Here is a 24,031-nt window from a genome sequence, read left to right on the forward strand (position 1 = left end):
TCATCTCAAGGCCTATAGAACACCCCAGCAGCTCTGGACTCTGGTCTCCCTCAGACCCCCAGCTGCTTACCAGCCTGGACCATCTGGGATACAGAGCAGATAGACAAAGCTGTGTATGATGAAGACCAAGGCTCACACTTCCTTCCATTTCTAAAAGGTCTGTGGGACTCCTCAGCAGATTCAAGCTCTTATCTCTCACAGCACCCAAGCTGTTTACTGGCTTAGCCCATTAGGAACAAAGAACAGATAGACAGAGCCTTGCAATCTTGACAAGAACTGTTGGGCACCTGAGCAACTTTGGGCTTTGAAATCTATCAGCCCACTCCTCTCCTGCCTGACACAACTGGGATAGGGTCAGAGAACCTAGATGAGATGAACTGGGTGCAGGCTCTAACACCCACAGTCAAACATCCTGAGGAGGCCTCTGGGAAGCCACAGTAAACAACCTTTGGATTGGAGCTCTCTTTACTTGCTCACAACCTACCTGGCCAAAGTGGGACAAAGACAGAGACCTCATTGGAGGAACCTCTAGGCCTTCTAACAGAAAAGACAACCAGATGCCTAGAGGACAGTACAAGATGACTAGCGACAAAACTCTGAGCCATATAACACCACCAGAAACCAGTGATCCTAAGGCAGCAAGCCCTGGAGATATGAACACCCATGAAGAGCAAGGAGATGATTTTAAATCTGAGGTAATGAAAATGATAGAAGCTTTGAACGAGGAAAATAAATCACTCAAAGAAACACAGGAAATGCATCCAAAGAGATGAAAGAATTGAATAAATCCTATAAAGACTTACAGGAAAATTGAAGCAATCAGGAGAAAAAATAAATAAGACTATTCCCAACCTAAATAGGAAATTAGAAGCAAAAAATAAATAAATAAAACACAAGCTGAGCCAATCTTAGAGTTGGAAAACTTAGGGAAGAGAACAGGACTGATGGACAGAAGCCACACCAACCAAATGCAAAGGATGGAAGAGAGACTCTCTAGTGTGGATGATACAATCAAAGTTATCAATACATCAATCAAAGGAAACATTAAAACTAAAGAGTTCCTGACACAGAACACTCAAGAAATCTGAGACACTATAATAGGACCAAATCTAAGAATAATAGGAATAGAAGAAGACTCCAAGCTCCCAGGCCCAGAAAACATTTTCAACAAAATCATAGAAGAAAACTTCCCCAACCTAAATAAACAAATTCCCATAAAAATACAAGAAGCCTACAGAAACCTAAATAGATTTGATGAGAAACTTCTCCTTCCACATAATAATCAAAACAGTAAATGTACAGAACAAAGAAAGAATATTAAAGGGTGCAAGAGAAAAAAGGTTAAGCCACATATAAAGGCATAACCATCAAATTACACCAGACTTCTCAACAGAGACTGTGAAAGCTAGAAGGGACTGGATAGAAGTCATTCAAACACAGATACCAACCCAGACTACTATACCCAGAAAAACTTTCAATCACCATAGATGGAGAAAGCAAGATATTCCATGACAAAACCGAGTTTAATCAGTATCTAAACACAAATCCAGCCCTACAGAAAGTACTAGAAGGAAAACTACAACTCAAGGAGGCTAACTACACCCAGGAAAACACAAGAAAAAATAACTCCACAGCTGCAAGTCCAAAACACAGAAGCACACACATTCTACCACCAGCAACATCAAAATAGAAGGAACTAACAACCACAGGTCATTAATATTTCTTAACATCAATGACCTCAACTCCACAGTAGAAAGACACTGGCTGACATAATGGATGTGAAAACATGAAACCATCATTCTGCTACACACAAGAAATGCACCTCAGCAATAAAGATATAGATTACCTCAAAGTAAAGAGTTGGAAACTGTATTCCAAGCAAATGGACTAAAGAAGCAAGCTGGAGTGGCCATTATACTATGCAATAAAATAGGCTTTCAACCAGAACTAATCAAAAGAGATGATGAAGGTCACTTCATCCTCATCAAAGGAAAATACATGCCAAGATGATGTCTCAAGTATGAACATCTATGCCCCAAATGCAGGAGCAATGAGATTCAGAAAAGAAGCATTACTAAAGCTTAAACCACACATCAAATCCCACACATTAATAGTGGGAGACTTCAACACCCCTTCCGCCCCAAGAGACAGATCATTTAGACAGAAACTAAATAGAGAAACAAAGAAAATAATAAACATCATGAAACAAATGTACCTGATATCTACATTTCATGCAAACACAAAAGAATACACTTTCTTTTCAGTACCTCATGGAACCTTCTCCAAAATTGACTACATACTTGGTCACAAAGCAAACCTCAACAGATACAAGAGAATTAAAATAATCCTTGCCTCTGGTCGAACCACCATGGATTAAAGATAGAACTCAACAATGAAAGAAACAATGGAAAGCCTACAAACTCATGGAAAATGAACAACTCCCTACTCAATGACATCTGGGGAAGGAAATAAATGAAAAGAGAAATTTAAAACGTCCTAGAATTGAATGAAACTGAAGGCACAACATACTCAAACTTAGAGACACAATGAAAGCAGGGCTAAGAGGAAAGTTCATAGCACTAAGTGTCTTTATAAAGAAACTGGAGAGATCCCATATTAACAACTTAACAGCACATCTGAAAGTTCTAGAACAAAAAGAAGCAGACACACCCAAGAGGAGTACAAGGCTGGAAATCATCAAACTCAAGGCTGAAATCAATAAATTAAAAACAAAGAAAACAATTCAAAGAATCAATGAAACCAGTTCTTTAAGAAAATTCACAAGGTTGACAAACCTCTAGCCAAAGTAACTAGAAGACAGAGGGAGAGTATTCAAACCAACAAAACGAGAAAGGGAAAGGGAGACATAATGGCAGACACTAAGGAAATCCAAAGATTCATCAAGTCTTACTTCAAAAGCCTATATGTCACAAAATTTGAAAACCTAAATCAAATGGACAATATTCTTGATAAGTACCAACTACCAAAATTGAATCAAGATCAGGCAAGCACATTGAAAAGTCTTATTACACCTAAGTAGAAATCAAGGCAGTCATCAAAAACCCAAAAACAACAAAAAGGCCAAACCAAGTTGATTCAGCACAGAATTCTACCAGACCTTCGGAGAGACGCTAATACCAGTTCTCTTCTAACTGTTCCATAAAATAGAAACAGAAGGAACGTTACCAAACTCATTTTATGAGGCCACAGTCACCTTAATACCTAAACCACAGAAAGACTCTACAAAGAAAGAGGATTTCAGACCCATTTCTCTTATGAACATTGATGTGAAAATACTCAATAAAATAATCACAAACCAAATTCAAGAACACATCAAAACTATCAATCACCATGACCAAGTAGGCTTCATCCCAAGCATGCAGGGGAGGTTTGCTATACAGAAATGCATCAATGTAATACATTATATAAACAAACTGAAAGGAAAAAACACATGATCATCTCCTTAGATGCAGAAAAAGCATTTGACAAAATCCAACACCCATTCATTTTAAAAGTCCTGGAGAGAGCAGATATAGAAGGCACATACCTCAACATAATAAAGGCAATATACAGCAAGCCTATAGCCAACATGAATTAAATGAAGAGAAAGTTAAATCAGTTCCACTGAAATCAGGGAAAAGACAAGGTTGTCCACTCTCTCCATATCTCTTCAATGTAGTACTCGAAGTCCTAACTAGAGCAGTAAGGAACTAAAGGAGATCAAGGGGATATAAATTGGAAAGAATTCAAACTATCACTATTCGCAGATGATATGATAGTATACAGAAATGACACCAAAAATTCTGCCAAGGAACCCCTACAGTTGACAAACACTTTAAGCAAAGTCGCTGGATACAAAATCAACTGAAAAAAATCAGTAGCCCACCTGTATACAAGTGGTGAAAAGGATGAGAAAGAAGTTAGAAAAACTACAACCTTCACAATAGCCACAAATAATATAAAGCATCCTGGTGTAACTCTAAACCAGAAAGCAAAAGATTTTTATGAAAAAAAAAACCTTCAAATCTCTGAAGAAAGAATTTGAAGAAGATTTCAGAAGATGGAAAGATATCCCATGCTTGAGGATTGGGAGAATCAACATAGTAAAAATAGATATCTGACCAAAATAATCTACAGATTCAATGCAATTCCCATCAAAATACCGACACAAATCCTTACTGACTTTGAAAGATCAATTCTTATCTTCACACGGAAAACAAAAAATCTAGAGTAGCTAATACAATCCTATACAATAAAAGATCTTCTGGAGGAATCTCCATCCCAGATCTCAAGCTGTACTATAGAGCAACAGTAATAAAAGCAGCATGGTACTGGCATTGCAATAGGCTGGTTGATCAATGGTATCGAATCAAAGACCCAGAAATAAACCCACATACCTATGGACACTTGATTTTTGACAGAGAAGCCAAATCCACACAATGGAAAAATGACAGCATCTTCAACAAATGATGCTGGTCTAACTGGATGGCTACATGTACAAAAATGAGAATACATCCATATCTATCACCCTGCACAAGGATGAAGTCCAAATGGATTAAAGACCTCAACATGAAAGCATACACACTGAATCTGTTAGATGAAAAAGTGGAGAAGAGCCTTGAGCCCATTCGTGCAGGAGACAACTTCCTGAACAGAACACGAACAGCCAGGGACTAAGATCAACCACTAATAAATGGTACATTAAGAAAGTGAAAAGCCTTTATAGCCTATGGTCATATAGTGGGGGAGAGAGGTCCTTTTTGGTTGCAGACATGGGGGGAGGGGAATAAGGTGAAAGTGGGAGGGAGGGAGGAACGAGAGGATACAAGGGATGGGGTAACAATTTAGATGTAATCTGAATAAATTAATTAAATTTTAAAAAGTGAAAAGCTTCTGTCAGGCAAAGGCCCCTGTCAACAGAGCAAAACAACAGCCTAAAGACTGGGAAAATATCTTCACCAACCCTACATTTGACAAAGGGCTAACATCCAAAATACATAAAGTACTCAAAAACTTAAACACCACCACACCAAATGACCCAGTTTTAAAATGAGGTACAGAATTAAACAGTGAATTTGCAACAGAGGAATATCAAATGACCAAGAAACACTTAAAGAAATGCTCAACATCCCTAGTTATGAGGGAAATGCAAATCAAAACAACTCTGAGATTCCATTTTATACCTATCCGAATGCCTAAGATAAAAAACACAGGTGACAGCACATGCTGGCGAGGATGTAGAGAAAGAGGAACACTCCTCTATTGCTGATGGGAGTGCAAATGTGTACAACTGCTTTGGAAATCAATCTGGTGTTTTCTCAAGAAACTGGGAATAACCCTACCTCAGGACCCAGCTATACAACAAAGACATTTGCTCAACTATGTTCATAGCAGCTTTATTCATAATAGCCAGAATCTAGAAATAGCCTAAATGTCCCTTAACTGAAGAAATTTTTTTTAAAAACTGTGGTACATTTACACAATAGAATGCTATTCAGCTATAAAAAAACAAGGAAATCTTGAAATTTGCAGGCAAATGGATGGAACTAGAAAAGATCATCCTGAGGGAGGTAATCCAGACCCAGAAACACACATGGTGTATATTCACTCATAAGTGGATATTAGCCACATAATACAGGATAACTACACTACAATACAGAGACTGAAACATCAACCAAGGGCCATATATAATGTGCACCTAGACCCTCTACTCAGATGTAGTAGTGAAGTCTCTTTGTAGGCCCCACCTGTGGAGAGTAGAGAGTACTTCGAACATGCATTCTGGTCCCCCTGGCAGAATGGTCTTCCCAGGCCACAGAGGAAGAGGTTACAGGTAGTACAGATGAGACTTGATAGGCTGAGGTCAGATATTAAGGGAGGATGGCTCCCCTTTCTGAAGACTAAGGAAGGGAGGGAGAGATAAGGGAGGGAGGGGGGATTGGGAGGGGATAAGGGACGGGGATATAATCAGGATGTGAAGAATTTAAACTGAAGAACAAGCAGGTAACTTATATTGCTAATCCCACCTTATGGGAATAGCTCTGAGTCTGACTGAAACGTGAAAGTTGAGGCACAGAAAATGATTCTTGTTGGCTACAGAACCCCTATGATTTATTATTAGATGCCATTCTTCATAGGGCATGAATGAAGACTACAGATGTCTTTTTTCTGCTCTTACAAAGACCAGAATACAGCCTTAAATGTTCTCTGCATAACCCAAACCTTATACACTTATAATTTTAGGACTATATAAGGCTTGTGAGAAATTATATGCTTTCAGAACAAAAGAACTGGACACTGAAGCTGGATCAGAACTCACAGGATTCATTCCTCTCAGTGTGCTGGACACTAACATCCTGTATCCTTCATGTTCCACACTCAAGTGCTTCAGTTGCTGCTCCTCCCAGGACACTTTTAAAGAAATCCCAGTTGGTCCAGCATTTCAGACTATCCCATACAGGACTCTAATTAAGTGTGGAATTTCTGAACATTTAGAAACTGGACTACAAATGCTATTCCTAGCTTTTTTTAGCCATTTCCCCAATTCTATTTGGACACCTACAAAGGTTTTATTTGTCCTAAATCAGCCAGAAGAAATCTGAGGAGAACAATGCCCCATTTCCTTTAAGGGGGACATGTAGGTTTTCTGGTTGCTTTCTTGTGTTATTATCAATGGGAGTTGGTTACAAGTTATTATTGGTCTTAGTTAGAGAGAAAAGAAGGTTAGACTCAGAGATGTCTCTCTTTTCCTTTATCTTACATTCTTGGGTTTGGAGATGGGGGTTGAAAAGAAAGAAGATCTGGGTAGGGGTTTAAGGTTTACCACCTGTATTGTCCTTGGCTGGTGCCTTAGTTTGAGCGGAACCCCTGGGCCCAAATCTGCCTATCATAATGTTCTACTTGTAGGTTTCTAGGACCCTCTGGATCGTTCTACTTTGCCATTCTCCCATGCTTCTCTCATCTAGAGTCCCAATAGAATGTCCTCCCCTCTGTCTCAGTTTCCTTGTAAGTGAAGGCTTTCATGGGACATGCCCCTTGGGCTAATATGCAGATATAAGTTAGTATATACCCTTTGAGTCTTTCTGCTTCTGGGTTAACTCATTCATTATGATCATTTCTAGCTCAATCCATCTAGCCAATGGACAGAACATTCTCCACAGTAGAGTGAAGAGTGGGATATTACTTTCTCACATACTCTGGTGCCTCACCTTTGACCATGTCCCCTGGAGGGGGAGACCTGGTGGCACTCAGAGGAAGGACAGCAGGTTACCAAGAAGAGACTTGATACCCTATGAGCATATACAGGGGGAGGTAATCCCCCTCAGGAACAGTCATAGGGGAGGGGAATAAGGGGAAAATGGGAGGGAGGGAAGAATGGGAGGATACAAGGGATGGGATAACCATTGAGATGTAACAAGAATAAATTAATAAAGGAGAAAAAAAGAAAACACAAAAAAAAGAAAAGAGAGATCTCTGCAGGGAAGCTTCTTCACAGAGAGCAGTGATGATGGTTGGGGGAGGAAGGAAGCACTATTCTTTATTCACACAGGCTGGAAAGGTGAGTCAACTGAACACAAATGCTAGTGGTGGAATAGGCAGTGCCCTGGTGAGCTGAAGAAGTTGCAGCAATATGTGACCCAGGGAACTAGAAAAGTTCCAGCAGTGTATAGGGATAGGTGGAAGTCTGAGGTTAACCCCAGGCAATGACTTTCCACCTCTTTTTTCACAAATGCTGCAGCGAGAGGTTCCCACTTGCACTTACCACACACAGTACTAAGAGAAGCCAGAGAGAGCCTCAGGCTTTAATAAGGAGTAGACATCTCAACTCAGTGAGGCTGGGACAGAATGTCACTCCATAGGGAACTTTTACACTCCAACAGGCAGGGCACATCCCAAACCAGGCTTTGTGAGCTTAAACTTGAATTGCCAAATGTCCTTCCCACACCAGTGCGGCTTGATCCACGAATCATCACAGGAGTGGAAAGTTCAAAGCCCATCCCACAGAGGAAGAAATGCTGACTTATATAATATGTTTTAATCTACTGTACTTAATCATATTTTGCTTTTTTATTGTTTTTATTCATTTTGTCACTTTAAGAGTTTTTTGAAATATTTGTTCACCTGCAATCCTGCATATATATGCATACATAAATGCTCTTGCTTTAGTATAGTTTATTCATTACATTGTTATGTTTAGAGTAATTCTGTAGGTTTCTGTACAAAATCTACCAATGAGTACTCTCTACTATGCTTTCCATGCATAACTTATATTCTTCCACCCCCTTTTTTTACATCTTTTCTTCTGTCCTTTTTCCTCATCACTGCTTCTCAGCTACAATGTTCCATGATTTTAAAAGTGTGTGGACCTTAACATTATTCTAATTTTTCCATCTGTCCTGTCTAGTTTTATATCAACTTGACCCAAGCTATAATCACCTAAGAGGAAAGAACCTCAATTGAGAAAATACATCCATAAGATCATGCCGCAGTCAAGCCTGTGTAACATTTACTTAATTAGTGATTGATAGGGGAGAGTCCAGCCCATTGTGGATAGTGCATCCCTGGGCATGTGGTCCTCAGTTTTAAAAGAAATCAGGTTGAGCAAGCCAGGGTGAATAAGCCATTGAGCAGCATTCTTCCATGGCATCTGCATCCACTCTTGTGTTCAGGTTCATGTCCTGTTTGAGTTTTGTCCTGACATTCTTTGATGGTGAACAATATGAAAGTGTAGGCCAAATAAGCCTTTTCCTTAACCACTTGCTTTGGTTATGGTGTTTCATTACAGCAGTAGTAACCCTAACTGGGACACATACACACACACACACACACACACACACACACACACACACACACACACACACCATGACACAGTGTCCTTTTTCCTGTAAGGCTGCACCTCCTTAAGTTTCCACAAGCCTCACCAAAGAACACCAATATCTGGGTACAAAGTGAACAAATAAATAAGACTACCAAAAACGTTTCTTATTCAAAACACCACTACTACTAAAATCAGAGTAATGGCCTCCAGGATAGTGAATTAGAAGAAATCTTAAGAAAAGAACAAAAAAAATTGCTGCAAGCATGTTTTTTAAAAAGAAAGACAATAATTGAGTTCCTACATGAAATCCAAGAGGATATAGACAAACAGCTGAATAAATTAAATGACTATGCAATGTACGAGAGAGGAGTTAGAAGAAAAACAAAACTGAAATACTGGAAGTGAAAATTACCATACGCCATACATAAGGCTCCATCAATAGCTGGAAAGTCTCATCAATAGATTAACTCAGTCCTCTCCTGCTTGGATCATGCATTTGAGGAGGCAATCCTGGAAGACAGGGCTCTCATTTTCTCTACTGCAAAGTGTCTAATACGAAGATGGTCAATGTACCTAAAACTGAAGAAAACAAACTTATTTTCTATCAAATCACCATGGATTAAGGCTAGACTTGAACAAGAAAAAACAGAAAGCCTGAACACTGATATAAACTGAACAACTCTATACTCGATGACCACTAAAATAAGGAAGAAATACAGAAAGAAATTAAAGACTTCCTCAAATTCAGTGAAGATGAAGATACAACATATCCTAACTTAGGAAATACAATGAAAGGACTAATAAGAGGAAAGTTCATATCATTAAGCGCCTTCTTTTTTAAAAATTGATGAGACATCTATTCCTCTTGGGTGATTCTGCTTCTTTCTTTTCTAGAGCTTCCAGATGCTTTGTTAAGTTGCTTATGTGGGATGTTTCCAATTTCTTTTTAAAGGCACTTAGCGCTAGAATTTTCCTCTTAGCACTGCTTTCAATGTGTTCCATACATTTGGGTATGTTGTTCCATCATTTTCATTGAATTTCAGGAAGTCTTTTATTTCTTCCTTTATTTCTTCTATGACCCACGTGTCATTAAGTAGAAAGTTGTTTAGTTTCCATGTGTGAGTAGGCTTTTTGTTATTTCTGTTGTTGTTGAAGTCCAGCCTTAGACCAGGGTGATCTGATAAGATACAAGGTATTATTTCAATATTCTTGTATCTGTTGAAGCTTGCTTTGTGACCTACTATGTGATCAAATTTGGAGAAGGTTCCATGGGGTGCTGAGAAGAAAGTATACTCTTTTGTATTTGGGTAGATAGTTCTGTAGATTCCAATTACCAATGTTAAATCAAAATCAGGTAAACAAATTAAGTAGTTCTAATAGCACAAAGGAAATAGCAGTCATTAAGAGTCTCCCCCCCAACCCCCCAACACCCTCTCCCAAAAAAGGACAGGTAGTTACAGCACAGAATTCTATCAGACTTTCAAGGACTAATACCAATACTCGTCAAACTATTCCATGAAATAAAAACAGAAGAAACATTGAAAAACTCATTCTATGAGGCTACAGTCACACTGATACCAAACCCTCACAAAGACCCAACCAAAAACAAAGAGAATTTCAGTCTAATTTCCCTTATGAACATTAAGGCAAAAATATTCAATAAAATATTTGAAAGCTGAATCAAAGAGCCCATAAAACACATCATCTGAGAGGTGGCTGACACCTCACCGCATCTGGAGGCAGTCTGTGCTCGGAGGAGCAAAACTTTTTTCCCCAATGGCGAAAAAAAACACCCACTCTAGGACTCACTCCTCAGGACACAAGTTTCAAGAACCGCCATCAAAGAAGAACTTGAAGCCGTTTGCCCTGCCGCGTCTGGGACAACCCAAAAACTCCAACAAAAGCGAAATGAAGACTCTGACTAGTATGCAACCAGGGGTGCACTCCTACAGTTCTGTAGATATGGCAAACCGAATGAAGAATCTAAGACTTGGAAGAAGGGAGCATCCGCACCATGGGAAAGACGCAGAGCAAAATCCAGCTGATGAGGTTGATGCTTCGAAGCCAGCAGACCTCACTCCAGGAGCTCTACAATCCTGAGGGCTTCCTAAGCAAGCTCAACCTGGAGGTGGCCCAGTCCATCCAGGACATGGAGGACAGCTGGGCGGTGAATGCACGCTCAATGCTCCAGCAGCAGGACATCCTCGGGAATACCATCGACATCTTGGAGTATTCAAACAAGAAGCGGGTACAGCAGCTGAGAGATGAACTCCAGGAGTGGAAAGAAAAGGAGAAGAGAAAGACAAACAGCCTGCAGCAGGAGGTGGATCAGCTAAATGCTGAGATCCAGAAGACACACGAGGAGGTGAATTTCCTGAGCACCTATGTGGACCACGAGTACACAGTCAGGTCCGTTCACATGGCCAACCGCATACGCCAGGTGCAGCAGGCAAAGGATAGGCAATAGGATGAACTGGAGAACCTCAGGGAGATGCATGAAGTGGTTCTGGCACGTTTTTCCAACGAGATTCAGGAGAAGAAGAATAACATCCAGAAGTCTCTGGTAGTGAAAACCCAAAAACCCCACGAGGAACTACTTCTGCTGAAGTCACTGAACAGCCAGAACATGCAGAGGCATGTGGGCTGGTTGAGAGAGCAAACTGTACAGTTGAGGAAAGAGATACCGGCATTAGAAGAGGAGGTGAAGCAAATGTAGCAGATGTCTCGAACCCCTGAGAGGTCGTTTCTAAGGATATTCTACTTCAGAGACCCAAATGCACCCCAGACATGAACGTTGAGCTCGACATTCCCCTGCAGGAGCCGTTCCCCTTCTAGATGGCAGTGTCTGGCCCCGCCCTCTCTCTACTCTTCCCAGCACCACGAGTTCCATCCATTGACTCACGAGATGACGGTTCCATTATGAACTTGGCCCACAGCCCCTCCCCTCCCCGTCTCTCTGCTGTGCGGACCAGGCAAGAATTCCCAGTTCAGCCTGCTTGTTTCTTGGTATGTGGGTGCCCTTGTATTGGGAGCATAGATATTCAGAATTGTGATGTCATCTTGATTGACTTTACCTCTCATGAGCATGAAGAGTTCTTCCTCGTCCCTTTTGATGAATTTTGGTTGAAAGTCTATTTTATTAGATATTAAAATGGCTACACCAGCTTGCTTCTTGTGACTGTTTGCTTGGAATATTTTTCCAGCCTTATACCCTGAGGTAATGTCTATCCATGTGTCTGCGATGTGTTTCTTGGATGCAGAAGAATATTGGATCGTATTTATGCATCCATTCAGTTAGTCTGTGTCTTTTGATTGGAAAATTGAGACCACTGATGTTGAGAGATATTAATGCCCAGTGACAGCTAAATCTCTTAATTTTGATATCGGTTACAAAAGAGAGTTGTGAGGCTGTTTTTTAGTGATGGTATGGTTTTCTATTTCCTGTGTAAATTGGTTGTAGCTTGTGCCTTTGGGGTGGTTTTCTATTTCCTGTGTAAATTGGTTGTAGCTTGTGCCTTTGGGGTGGACTTTTCCTTCTAGTAACTTTTGTTAAGCCAGATTTGGCGCTAGGTACTGCTTGAATTTGTTTTTGTCATGGAATATTTTGATTTGTCTGTCAATGGTTATTGATAGTTTTGCTGGGTGTAGAAGTTTGGTCTGGCATCTGTGGTCTCGTGGGGTTTCCAGGACCTGTGTCGAGGCCCTTCTGGCTTTAATGGTCTCTGCTGAGAAGCCTAGTGTAGTTCTGATAGGTTTGACATTAAATGTTACTTGGCCCTTTTCTCTTACTGCTTTTAATATTTTTCTTTGTTCTGTATATTTTGTGTTTTGATTATTATGTAGCAGGAAGTTTTTCTTTTCTGGTCTATGCAATTTGGTGTTCTGTTGGGCTCTTGAATGTTTATAAGCATCTCCTTCTTTAAATTGGGGAAATTTTCTTCTTTGATTTTGTTAAAAATATTTTCTGGTCCTTGGAGTTTGGCATCTTCTCTTTCCTCAATGCCTATTATCCTCAGGTTTCTTCTTTTCATGGTGTCCTTGATTTCTTGGATGCTTTGTGCCAGGAGTTTTTCAGATATAGTATTTTCTTTAATGGTTGCTTCTAGATCCATTATTGTATCTTCTAGCCCCAAGATTCATTCCCTCATCTCTGGATTCTGTAAAAGAAACTCAGCTGTGTGTTTCTTGCCTTCCTTTCTAGGCTGTCTCATTCCCGGTTTTACTCTGTCTGTGTCTTTATCATAGCATCCATTTTCATCCTCAGATCTTGAACTGTTTTATTTATTTCTTTCATCTGATTGTTTGTGTATTCCTGAGTTTCTTCCATTGCCTCTTTATAGGCCTTAGATCTTGAATTGTTTTATTGATTTCCTTCATCTGGTTGTTTGTATTTTACTGAAATTTTTTCCAGTGCCATTCTATAGGCCTTTTATATCTTTCACCTATTTGGCTGCATCTTCCTGCACTTGATTACGGATTTTATTCATTTCCTCCATTATCATCTTCATTACTAAGGATTTGAGGTCATTTTCTTGTATTTCATTGAGTTCTCTGGGTTGCTTTCTTTGGGATACCTGGGATCTAGAGATGCCAAATTGTTCTGGGTTTTGTTATTTATGTTTTTACACTGGCCTAACTTGAACAGTTAATCCCATCACTTGAGAGGCAGAGGACGGTTTATCTCTGTGAGTACAAGGCCAACCTGATCTACATGGTGAGTTCCAGGCCAGCCAATGCTACATATTAAGAATTTATCTCCAATCTACTGATTATGTTACCCCCCTTCGCCGACAAAAAAATGCAAAAACAAATCTCATAATGTTTTAAATAAGTTTGTAAAATTGTGTGGTGCCAATTTTGGAGTTTGTTAAAGTGTTTGCAACACACAACAACAACAACAACAACAGCAAAAGGAAATCTTGAATTTTTCAGGAAAATGGCTAGAACTAGAAAAGATCATCCTGAGTGAGGTAACTCAGACCCAGAAAGACACACATTGTATATACTCACTTATACATGGATGTTATGCCAAGATAGATCTCCTCTGAAAAGCTCCACCCAGTAGGTAATCAGCACAGATGCCCATCTCTGGGCAGAATACTGAGAGTTGCATGAAGGAGTTAGAGGATGGAATGAAACAAAGGGGTCTGGAGCTCCACAAGGAAATTGTGAGGCCCAGAAGATGTGGACAAGGGGATGGGACTGGGCAAATGGATAAATCAACCAAGGATGTTGCAAGCAGAGAACCTAGACCCTCTGTTCAGACATAGCCAATAGGCAGCTCATTCTACACATTGGTAGAGGGAGACGAGTAGGGACTACCTCTGAGACAAACTCTGGTGCCCACAATTGGATCACTCCCTGTTGGTGGGTGGACTTGAAGGCACACAGTAGAAGGTAATGCAGGCTATCCTGATAAGACTGGACAGGCTGAAGTCAGACAGTGGGGGAAAAGAGCCCCTACCCCATCCTCAAAAGTCTAGGGGAGAGGAATAGAACAGAAGAAGGAGGCAGGTGGGAAAGGAAAGATAAGAGTGATGGAATAATGTAGGCTCAATTTTCTTTTTTTTTCTTCTTTATTAATTTATTCTTGTTACATCTCAATGGTTATCCCATTCCTTGTATCCTCCCATTCTTCCCTCCCTCCCATTTTTCCCTTATTCCCCTCCCCTACGACTATTCCTGAGGGGGATTATCTCCCCTTGTATATGTTCATAGGGTATCAAGTCTCTTCTTGGTAACCTGCTGTCCTTCCTCTGAGTGCCACCAGGTCTCCCCCTCCAGGGGACATGGTCAAAGGTGAGGCACCAGAGTATGTGAGAAAGTCATATCCCACTCTCTACTCTACTGTGGAGAGTGTTCTGTCCATTGGCCAGATCTGGGTAGGGGTTTAAGATTTACCACGTGTATTGTCCTTGGCTGGTGCCTTAGTTTGAGCGGGACCCCTGGGCCCAAATCTGCCTATCATAATGTTCTACTTGTAGGCTTCTAGGACCCTCTGGATCCTTCTACTTTGCCATTCTCCCATGATTCTCTCATCTAGAGTCCCAATAGAATGTCTCCCCTTTGTCTCAGCTTCCTGGTAAGTGAAGTCTTTCGTGGGACATGCCCCTTGGGCTAATATGCAGATATAAGTGAGTATATACCCTTTGAGTCTTTCTGCTTCTGGCTTAACTCACTCATTAAGATCATTTCTAGCTCAATCCATTTATCCACAAATTTCGGGAATTCCTTCTTTTTAATAGCTGAATAGTATTCCATAGTGTATATGTACTACAGTTTCTTTATCCATTCTTCTATTGAGGGACACTTAGGCTGTTTCCATGTTCTGGCTATTATGAATAAGGCTGCTATGAACATGGTTGAGCAAATTTTCTTGCTGTGTGCTGGAGCATCTTCTGGGTATATTCCAAGGAGTGGAATAGCTGGGTCTTGAGGAAGCCTTATTCCCATTTTTCTGAGAGAGCACCAGATAGACTTCCAAAGTGGTTGTACTAGTTTGCATTCCCACCAGCAATAAAGGAGTGTTCCTCTCTCCCCACATCCTCGCCAGCATGTGGTGTCGCTTGAATTTTTGATCTTAGCCATTCTGATGGGTGTAAGATGGAATCTCAGAGTTGTTTTGATTTGCATTTCCCTGATGATTAAGGAAGTTGAGCATTTCTTTAAGTGTTTCTCGGCCATTTGATATTCCTCTGTTGAGAATTCTCTGTTTAGTTCCAAGCCCCATTTCTCAATTGGGTTATTTGGTTTGGTGGTGTTTAATTTCTTGAGTTCTTTATCTATTTTGGATATTAGACCTTTGTCAGATGTAGGGTTGGTGAAGATCATTTCCCAGTCGGTAGGCTGTTGCTTTGTTCTCTTGACAGTGTCTCCTGCCTTACAGAAGCTTCTCAGCCTCATGAGGTCCCATTTATTAATTGTTGACATTAATGCCTGGGCTGTTGGTGTTCTGTTCAGAAAGTTGTCTCCTGTGCCAATATGTTCCAGGCTCTTTCCCATTTTTTTCTTCTAAGTGACTTAGTGTCTCTGGTTTTATGTTGAGGTCTTTAATCCACTTGGATTTGAGTTTTGTACAAGGTGACAAATATGCCTCCAGTTGCATTTTTTTACACATAGACATCCAGTTAGACCAGCACCATTTGTTGAAGATGCTATCCCTTTTCCATCGAATGGATTTGGCTTCTTTGTCGAAAATCAAATGAACATATGTGTGTGGATTCATATCTGGGTCTTCGATTCGATTCCACTGATCAACCAGCCTGTTACTGTGCCAGTACCATGCTGTTTTAATTACTATTGCTTTATAGTACAGTTTGAGATCCGGTATGAAGACTCCTCCGGAGCACCTTTTATTGTACAAGATTGTTTTAGCTATTCTGGGTTTTTTGTTTTTCCATATGAAGTTCAGAATTGAACTTTCAATGTCTTTAAAAAATTGTGTAGGTATTTTGATAGGGATTGCATTGAATCTGTAGATTGCTTTTGGTAGGATGGCCATTTTTATTATGTTAATTCTCCCAATCCATGAGCAAGGAAGATCATTCATCTTCTCATGTCATCTTCAATCTCTTTCTTCAGAGTTTTGAAATTTTTTTTAAACAAGTCCTTCACTTGCTTGGTTAGAGTAACTCCTAAGTACTTTATATTGCTTGTGGCTAATGTGAAGGGTGTAGTTTTCCTAATTTCTTCCTCTGCAGGCTTGTCATTTGTGTATAGGAAGGCTACAGACTTTTTGGAGTTAATTTTGTATCCAGCCAATTTGCTGAAGGTGTTTATCAGCTGTAGGAGTTCTCTGGTGGAATTTTGAGGGTCACTTATGTACATTATAATATCATCTGCAAATAGGGATAATTTGACTTTTTCCTTTCCCATTTGAATACCCTTGATCTCCATTTGTTGTCTTATTGCTCTGGCTAGAACTTCGAGTACTATATTGAAGAGATATGGAGAGAGTGGGCAGCCTTGCCTTGTTCCTGATTTTAGAGGAATTTCCTTGAGTATCTCACCATTTACTTTGATTTTGGCTTTTGGCTTCCTATATATAACCTTTCTTATGTTGAGTAAAGTGCCTTGTATTCCCGATCTCTCTAAAACTTTAAACATGAATGGGTGTTGGATTTTATCAAATGCTTTCTCTGCATCCAAAGAGATGATCATGTGTTTTTTTATTTTCAGTTTGTTTATGTGGTGGATTACATTGATGGATTTCCGTATATTAAACCATCCCTGCATGCCTGGAATGAAGCCTACTTGGTCATGATGAATGATATCTTTGATGTGCTCTTGTGTTCGATTTGCAAGTATTTTATTTAGTATTTTTGCATCGATGTTCATCAGAGAAATTGGTCTGAAATTCTCTTTCTTTGTTGAGTCTTTGTGAGGTTTAGATATCAATGAGACTATGGCCTCAAAAAATGAATTTGAATTTGGTAATGTTCCATCCCTTTCTATCTTTTGGAGTAGCTTGAAGAGTATCTGTATTAGCTCGCCCTTGAAGGTCTGGTAGAATTCTGCACTGAAACCATCTGGCCCTGGGCTTTTTTTGGTTGGGAGACTATCAATGATTACTTCAATTTCTGTAGGGGAAATGGGACTATTTAGCTTGTTTATCTGCTCCTCACTCAACTTTGGCAAGTGAAATTGGTCAAGAAAATCGTCCATTTCCATTAGATTTTCAAATTTTGTGGCATATATGCCTTCAAAGTAGGATCTTATGATTCTTTGTATTTCTTCAGTGTCTGTTGTTATGTCTCCCTTTTCATTTCTGATTTTGTTGATTTCAATACTGTCTCTCTGCCTTTTAGTTAGTTTGGCTAATGGTCTGTCTATCTTGTTGACTTTCTCAAAGAACCAGCTCTTGGTTTTGTTGATTCTTTGGACTGTTTTCTTAGTTTCTAATTTGTTAATTTCACCCCTGAGTTTGATTATTTCCAGATGTCTACTCCTTTTGGGTGTTTCTGCTTCTTTTTTTTCTAGGGCTTCCAGTTGTGTCGTTAAGGTGTTTATGTGTGATGCTTCCAATTTCTTTTTAAAGGCACTTAGTGCTATGAATTTTCCTCTTAGCACTGCTTTCAATGTATCCCACAAATTTGGGTATGTTGTTCCTTCATTTTCATTGAATTTCAGAAACTCCTTGATTTCTTTCTTTATTTCTTCCCAGACCCAGGTGTCATTTAGCAGAGAGTTGTTTAGTTTCCACATACGTGTAGGCTTTTTGTTATTTCTGTTGTTGTTGAATTGCAGCCTAAGCCCATGGTGATCTGATAGGATACAAGGTATTATTTCAATCCTCTTGTATCTGTTGAGGCTTTCTTTGTGAACTACGATGTAATCAATTTTGGAGAAGGTTCCATGGGGTGCAGAGAAGAAGGTATATTCTTTCTTGTTTGGGTGAAAGGTTCTATAGATATCTGTTAGATCCATTTGACCCATGGCATTGGTTAATGATGTTATTTCTCGGCTTAGTTTCTGTTTCGATGACTTGTCCTTCAGAGAGAGTGGGGTGTTGAAGTCTCCCACTATTATTGTGTGGCGATCGATGTGTGGTTTTCCAACCTTTTATCCTGAGGTAATGCCTATCATTATGGGTGAGATGTGTTTCTTGAATGCAGAAGAATGTTGGATCCTGTTTATGCACCCATTCAGTTAGTCTGTGTCTTTTTATTTGAGAATTGAGACCATTAATGTTGAAAGATATTAATGACCAGTTACTATTAAGAGTCTTAATTTTGATGTTGGTTCCAGTCGAGCGTTTGTGTAGTTGTGTTTTTGCCATGGTATAGTTATCTATTTCCTGAGTAGTTTTGGTTGTAGCTTGACCCTTTGGGATGGAGTTTTCCTTCTAGTACCTTCTGTAAAGCTGGATTTGTGGATAGGTACTGTTTGAATTTGGTTTTGTCCTGGAATATTTTGTTTTCTCCATCAATGTTTATTGATAGTTTTGCTGGGTAAAGTAGTCTGGCCTGGCATCTGTGGTCTCTTAGGTTTTGCAGGATCTCTGTCCAGGCCCTTCTGGCTTTGATGGTCTCTGCTGAGAAGTCGGGTGTAATTCTGATAGGTTTGCCATTAAATGTTATTTGGTCCTTTTCCCTTGCAGCTTTTAATATTTTTTCTTTGTTCTGTATGTTTTGTGTTTTGATTGTTATGTGATGGGCAGTTTTTCTTTTCTGGTCAATTCTATTTGGTGTTCTGTATGCCTCTTGTATGTTTATAGGCATCTCTTTCTTTAGATTGGGGAAATTTTCTTCTATGATTTTGTTGAGAATAGTTTCTGGGCCTTGGAGTCTGATATCTTCTCTTTCTTCAATGCCTATTATCTTCAGATTTCTTCTTTTCATGGTGTCCTTAATTTCTTGGATGTTTTGTGTCAGGAGTTTTCCAGATTTGGCATTTTCTTTAATGGTTGCTTCAAGATCTGTTATTGTATCTTCTAGACTTGAGATTCGTTCTTCCATCTCTTGGATTCTGTTGGAAAAGCTCAGCACTGTGTCATTCGCCTTCTTCTGTGAGGCATCACGTTCTCGTTTTTCTTCTGTCTGTGTGTTTATCATTGAATCCATTTTCATCTTCATATCCTGAACGGATTTTTTTATTTCTTTCATCTGGTTGTTTACATGTTCCTAAAAATTTTCCAGTTCCACTCTATGTGCTTCTTTTATGTCTCGCACCTGCTTCTCTGCGTCTTCCTGCATCTGATTTCGAATTTTATTTGTTTCCTCCATTATCATCCTCATTACCAAGGATTTGAGGTCATTTTTTTTTGTGTTTCCGTTGTATTGGAGTTCTCTGGGTTGTTTTCTTTGGGATAGCTGGGAACTGGAGACGCTATGTTGTTTTGGGGGGTTTTGCGTATGCTTTTACGCTGTCCTTTAGACATCTTGCCATCTCTGTTTTTGTTGGGTAACTTTCGGAGTTGGGTGGAGGGAGTCTGATGATTGATTCACTTGTTTTCTCATGATTTCCATAGGCTAGAAGCCCTGATACTTCACTGGTGTGGATGTCAGGAGGTTAGCCCTGTAGTTTTGGGCTCTCACATCCAGTGATCCTCAGCTCCCCTTTGCTGTGGGTCCTGCAATCGTTCTGGGTCTCTGAATGAGCGTTGGATCAGGCCAAGGTATCCACAACCTTTTGGGTCCCCTGCCATTTCCAGCCAGGGATACTGGGCCAGAACCACGCGTCGAGCTCAGCTAGTTTCTCAGGGCCTGAACTGTCTGCCACAGCAGGAGAACTGCGACTGCACTGAGTAAGCGCCTAGGGTGGAAGTGAGTGCTCCACCCAGCCTGCGACACAGCAGGGAAACTGCGACTGTGCTGAGCAAGCACCTAGGGTGGAAGTGAGCGCTCCGCCCAGCCTGCGACACAGCAGGGAAACTGCGACTGCGCTGAGCAAGCACCTGGTGGAAGTGAGCGCTCCGCCCAGCTTGCGTCACAGCAGGGAAACTGCAGCTGCACTGAGCTGGAGCCTAGGCTGGAAGTGAGCACTCCGCCCAGCCTGTGTCACAGCAGGGGAGCTGTGCCTCAGGCAGAATTGCTTGCTGAACTGAGCCAGCTTCTCCATGGCACAGCTCACTGAGCAAACCCAGGACTCTGGGGCTGAACTGTCTGCTGAGTCCAGGTTGGGTCTCAAGGCACCATGCGACCCAAATCCTGTCCAGAGTCCCCTCTCCCGCAGCAACTCCCCTCCACTAGAAGGCTTTGAGCTGCAAACCTCAGCCACCGCCGCTGGTGCCGCTGGAGCTGCTGGAGCCACTGGAGCCGCTGGTGGCACTGCTGTCTCTGCCACTGCTGCTCTGATCCGAGAAAGTCCGCGCTCCTCCCGTGTGCTGGGGCAAGCAGGTCTTCCGCACCCTGGTCCCTCCGAACCGTGGAGCACTTCTGCTGCCGTGGTGTGGGGACCTTGGTGTTCCTGGCTCAGAAATCTGTGCAATTCCCTGAATTGTTCACTGGAGCTTTCAAACACGGTCTACACTTCTCACCGCCATCTTGGATCTCTAGGCTCAGTTTTCTTAAACAATATATTTTATTAACAACTTAGTTACCGGGCATACATCACTTATAACCCAACTAACCAAAACAATAAGAAATGAGGATTAATAGACACAATAACAAAACCATAAGGATATCAATTCTAAGGAATGATTCTCCTGGCACAATCAGCAGGATTTCTTCTGCTGGAACCTAGAGTAACCAGGGCCCAGAACCTCTGCAGGATCTGGAGCCCCAAAGCCTTCCCTCGAGCGGTTCTCTCTAGGAACATCTTTAAGTGCAGTGATGAACAGCCAAAACTATCCCAAGTCTTCAAAAAGCCCTGCTGCGAGTTCTGGCCTCATTTATATATCTCCTCCCAGAGTCTGTTCATGGGATCTTTTCAGCTGGCAACAACTGAGCTCCTGCACAAGGTGGTTGCTCTTCTAGTGAACTAACTTCAACTGTTCCCTCAAGAGACCGTTCCAATCCCACACTTGGAATCCAAAAAACAGGATAACAATCAGGATGAATGTGAATTAATTATAACAAAAATTTAAAATGTTTTTTAAAACTGCTTCTTCTTTATTTTGCATACTTTTAATTTCAGAACAAAATTAATCAAACAAAAGAATCACAATATACACACAATTCCTGCTATTCTGTGGGAGGGGATTTTGCTGCCTTAAGGCACAGGACAGAATAGAAAAGATTCTTCTTGACATGAGCAGAGGTCCAGGTAGACCAAATCCTCTAGAGGAGTCACAGAGAAACTATACATGGGGCATAGGCTTCCTAGGGGTCTTTAATCTACTTCTGTGTGAAAGGCATCACCCTCAAGTGGGGAATCTCATGAGGTATAGCAGCACTATGCTCCTCGGCTGTCACTTCATCTTCATCAGAGACCAGGCCTAGCTTAATCATGTGGTAGATGTGGTTGGAGTGGGTTTGGGGATCTCAAGTGAGAAGCTGGAGGAGAACAGAGCACTTTCAAACAGCAGCACCACCATGTCCTTGACAGCTTTGCCATCATTCTGTCTCAGCCTTCTGCCACAAGGCCTCCACAATGAGGTGGTCAGGTTTGATCTCTAGGTGGGTTTCTTTGCCATCCTGTAGCCTATTAAAAAGTTGTCCCACAGTGCGTTGGCTTTCATGATGCTCTGCATGCCCAGCCATAGGTCCTTGTCACATGCAGCAGGGTGAAAAGACAAGCCTATTGGCGATTGTCACCTTTTCAACCTTCTTATCCAAGATCTCCTTCATGAGCTTGCAGTGAGTCTCAAAATTTCTCTTGCTCTCCTTTATTTTCTTCCTAACTTCCTCATCCTCTTGTAGCTCCAGGTCCTCCTTAGTCACTAAGACCAGGATCTTTCCATCAGACTTCTTGACCTGATGCACATAGTAGGCTCAGTTATATACATCACCTCAAAGCCACATTTCTGCACATGCTTCACAGAGGTAGGGTTGGCCACCTGTTCTTTGCTCACCAGTGATATAATAGATAGACTTCTGTGTCTCCTTCATGCAAGACATGTACTCTGACAGGGAAGTCATCTCATCTCCAGACTGAGAAGTGTGACAGCAGAGGAGCACAGAGAGGCAGCAATGGTTAGTGGAATCTTCACGGATTCCAAGCTTTAAATTCTTGGAGAATGCCTCAAAAAAATTTCTTGTAGTTCTCTTTGTCTTCAGTCAACTCAGAGAAGAGCCAAAGGCACATTATCTCCTTCTCTAGTTTTTTTCCAAATAGAAGGTGATGGAACAGCCTATGAAATGGGAGAATAGAAGGTGATAGAACAGCCTGAGAACTGGGGGAAAAGAGGGTGATGGAACAGCCTCTGAACTGGGATAATAGAGGGTGATGGAACAGCCTATGAACTGGGAGAAAAGGGTGATTTGAGAGCCTATAAACTGGGAGTGTTTCTTTACCACTTCCTTGACTCTCCTCTCTTCTAAGCACTCTCTCTGGTCTTCTCTTAGTATCCTGACCAATAGGCTCACCATGGTCTGCAGGAACTGTGAAGGAGCCAACAGCAGAAGACTTCCTGGCGTGCTGCTCATCATCATTGTGCTTTGGGATCGCAGCTACTTTCTCTGCAGAATAGATTCTAACATCAAGCTGCCCGATCATGTTGATGTCCACACCAGCCTGGAAAGCATCCATGAAGGCTTTTGTGCCAGACTTAGCAATGATTCCCAAGTTATTTTTGTAAATAACTTTTTGTTTATATTTTATATATTTATATTTTGTTTATATATTACAAAAATAACTATTTTGTAACTTTGTAAACTCTAAAAAACAGGAAAGTGGCCAGGCTCTGCCTGAGGAACTCCAGCAGCCAGCCCCTCCTCAAAGCACTCTGTCACAACAGTGTCTCCAGTGTCTGTCACTGTCACAAACTGTCTCCAGCCTCTCAATAGGACCTCACCAGATTATGCTAATATTAGGTGAAAAGTCTGAATAGAAAGCCAACAATCCTGAGCTTTCCAGAGAAACCCACCAGTCCCTGGACAAGAAAATCCACCAATCCCTGAGCTCTCCCAAGCTCAGGACATGACATCCCACCAATACTCACCTTGGAAATCTCTGCTCTGGAAAGTTCCACCCCTTCAGAAATACTAAATGAAGGCCTTGTATGCTCAGTTCCCTGTTTTCCACTCTCGGGATGAGGGATAATCACTCCTGGATTTGTCCCTCCACACCCTGGGCCCTCCCAATAAATCTTTTTTGTAAGAGTTATTGCCTGGTGTGACTCTTCTGTCAGAAGACGCAAATAAGTGATGAAAAGAAGAAGGGAAGAGGTGAAAATGGAGTAGGGCTGAAGCTTCTGATCTCCTCAGCTCAGCTGGTGATACCCTCCCCTGGGAGCTGCAACACTGAAGAAGAAAGGATTGATGAGGATCCTAAGATCCTCTGCTCTGCTGGAGACCCACCCATGGAAGCCATAATACCTCTACTGAGGCCTCCTCTCCAAGCTGTGTGGTTTCTGAGCTCCTATGTCTCAGGATGCCTTTCCATTGGGACACATGTAAACCCTCAAGCCCATGAACCATCAGAGCTGTGTTGTCAACTAAAGAATTCACATTTATGTTATTGGCAATATCACTCACAAACGTGAAAACTTGCAAACTACCTTATGTCAGTGGATGTGATGGTCATAAAGATTTAATACCTGTCCGTGTGTATTAGATCTGCTGAAGCATTAGTCCATCATAATAATGAACATCCTCTAATTGGCAACAATTG

General features: G+C 41.1%; 1 protein-coding gene and 1 pseudogene across 3 annotated transcripts in view; one reads left to right on the forward strand and one right to left on the reverse strand.

Annotated features, from left to right (window-relative positions):
• LOC311588396 (C-type lectin domain family 6 member A-like) overlaps positions 1 to 24,031 on the reverse strand; it is a 167,904-nt gene that overhangs the window by 80,081 nt on the left and 63,792 nt on the right. The gene's annotated exons all lie outside the window — the stretch shown is intronic.
• Positions 10,554 to 11,721, forward strand: LOC311588394 (uncharacterized protein C20orf96-like; annotated as a pseudogene). The gene has a single exon. The product of its transcript is annotated as an uncharacterized protein C20orf96-like (transcript).

This window comes from Acomys minous, assembly GCF_964271855.1.
Source record: "Acomys minous genome assembly, chromosome: 17".
NCBI lineage: Eukaryota > Metazoa > Chordata > Mammalia > Rodentia > Muridae > Acomys > Acomys minous.